The sequence below is a fragment of the Austrofundulus limnaeus genome, unplaced genomic scaffold (assembly GCF_001266775.1).
Source record: "Austrofundulus limnaeus strain Quisiro unplaced genomic scaffold, Austrofundulus_limnaeus-1.0 Scaffold116, whole genome shotgun sequence".
NCBI lineage: Eukaryota > Metazoa > Chordata > Actinopteri > Cyprinodontiformes > Rivulidae > Austrofundulus > Austrofundulus limnaeus.
In genome coordinates this window covers 653815-656124 of record NW_013952518.1, presented here as the reverse complement: position 1 = coordinate 656124, position 2310 = coordinate 653815, and the positions used below count along the sequence as shown (strand labels likewise).

The 2310-nt window shown below is 39.3% G+C and overlaps 1 long non-coding RNA gene across 1 annotated transcript in view; it reads left to right on the top strand.

Moving 5' to 3' along the window:
• Positions 1-2310, top strand: part of LOC106521803 (uncharacterized) — a 248698-nt gene that overhangs the window by 121326 nt on the left and 125062 nt on the right. Inside the window, exon 5 of the long non-coding RNA XR_001310714.1 lies at positions 1830-1948. This is a non-coding gene — a long non-coding RNA (uncharacterized LOC106521803). The remainder of the gene's footprint in view (positions 1-1829; positions 1949-2310) is intronic.

Below are 2310 nucleotides of genomic sequence, written 5' to 3'. Positions count from 1 at the left end.
CACACACACACACACACACACACACACACACACACCCACACACGGTCTGGACCTACCACCTACAATTTGGTGGTCTTCATTCTCCTCTGGGTCAGATTCTGGCTCCAACATGTAAGGCTGAATGAACAAGTCTTGTTCACATCTTTTAATTCATTTGTAAATAAAACATTTCTACGCAGCTATATAGTCCTAAACCGCTCTATAAAACTGGAATGAACCGATCTGGAAGCTGCATTCAAAGAGACAGCCTCAAAACAAGTTGATCTGAGACACGCCTCAGAAAAGGGGCGGAGCTTGTGGAGTTACACTAAGGAGGAATTCAGACCAAAGTATTGCAGTACCAATTTGTATAGACCCCATGAACGATTTAAATATGAAAAAGGGTTTAAAACTTTGTCTACTTTAAAACTGATYGGTGAGATTATTAAAAAACAAAACAAGTGACAAATATATTGTTGCTCAGACGTTAAAGTTAATGTAAAACTAAACTATTAGTGACTAGCTTTATGTGTTTAGAAAGTCTTGGAAAAACTGTTTTCTGTTTTTAAAATAATCTTGGAAAAACAACTAAATATAAAGCAGAGTTTATTCAACTTGAGTGACCAACAAAGTGACCTAATTTCCAGTGAGATTAATTAGTGTGGCTGTTTTGCTCAGTGACATTTAAACAGTAGCAGAATAACAGTGTTTCTGCTGTCATTTGGCCTATTTATATTTAATTAAATATCATTAGTATTTCATTAATTTTTTTTTTAAAAACTAACCATTTTAATTAGTGTCACCAGTGATAAAAATACCCCCTTTTTTTATAATGAAATAATCCAAACATTGTAAATGTTTGATAAGAGGCATGAAGTTTTGATGCATTGTTAAAGCTAGTTTTGTTCCGGTGATTAGTCTAAAGCTGTTCCTCTTTATAAATATTAATTTTCCCATCTTTCCCAGCCGGAGCCGGAGGCGTCCAGCACAGGTGTTTAGTGAATAACAAGGAGGACAACCAGCTAACTGCCGCATGAGCGGGAAGTTGCAGTAATGATCGTTGTCCCCAGTGCACCCTGGGTAATAATTATCCCCCGTTTGTCATAATAGCAGGTAAATAGTGGAGCGCAGACGCGGTACGCCTCGCAGTAGGGCGCCAGCAGCAGCTGCGGTCCACAACAATTTTTCACTCGTTTTTATTAAGCGAGCCGCCTTCCTGCCGTCCTCTGCGGCTCATCGATGTTTACACGAAAAAAATAACAGCAAGAAAAGCAGAAAGGCCACGACGTGGCCGTGCTGTAAAAACAGATTCAAGTTCAGCTCTAAGAGGTGCCTGTGATTATTTATAAAGTTGTCAACATTGTTGTTTACAAGTCTCCGTTTGCTGATTGCTCGTTGGGGAAGGAGGGGAATCGATGGTGGATTATTTACTGCATCCTAATTTCATAAAATGTTATTGCAAATACAACGTTTTTGCTGCTCAAGCTYGTTTTTTTTCTTTTGCTCTGTTATGAAATATCCAAATCCAAAGCCTGAGGCAGAGAGCTCCTCTGTTGTGTTCGCCGTATTTGTGAAGAAACTCTGAGATCAGACAAACGRTTTAAATGACCTTTGAAAAGATCACCGTCTCTCTGCTCGTCTGCGAGGAGGAGAGGAGGAAGTTTGTTTCAGGGAGGGATTAAAGTGGAATCCCAAACAGGGCACCCAAAACCTCCTTTCAGGGGTTTCTGCTCCATTTCCAGCAGTTTTTATTTGTTAGTGGAGGACTGAAGCAGGAGTGGGATGATGTGTAAAAAAAAACGTGTTTGCTCCTCGTTAACTCAACTTTTTTTTTCTTATTTTTCCTCCAGTTTCAGTATTTGAGAGCTGCTCTGCTGAGGATCTGCCAAGTCGTGCTCATCACGTGAGGCTCATTAAACATTCAGGCCTGGGAGGGCCCACGGAGCCTGCCAGCATCCAAACCCTTAAGGTCAGTCAACTGGCTTTGACATTTTCTCATCGCTTTCAAGTTTGAGTAAATACATTTTCTAGCAATCTGAATGCAAAATAAAAGGCCTAAAACTAGTACTCAACGTGTAAATATCATTCGTCATTCTTACTAAGAATAAAATAAAAATGTGTGCCAAAGATCTGWTAAAGTGTTTGATGGAGATGAGGCTCAGCCAAATATTTAAACTGAATGTTCAGATCATGTGGATGAGTCCCAGCTTCAGTCAGTAAATAGATTAGTTTTTATAAGTTTTACTAAGATCAAAAAGAAAAAATAAGTAGATCCTCTGGATGGGTTCTTCTTTAGTGAAACGTTTCATCTCTCCTCCAAGAGACTTCTTC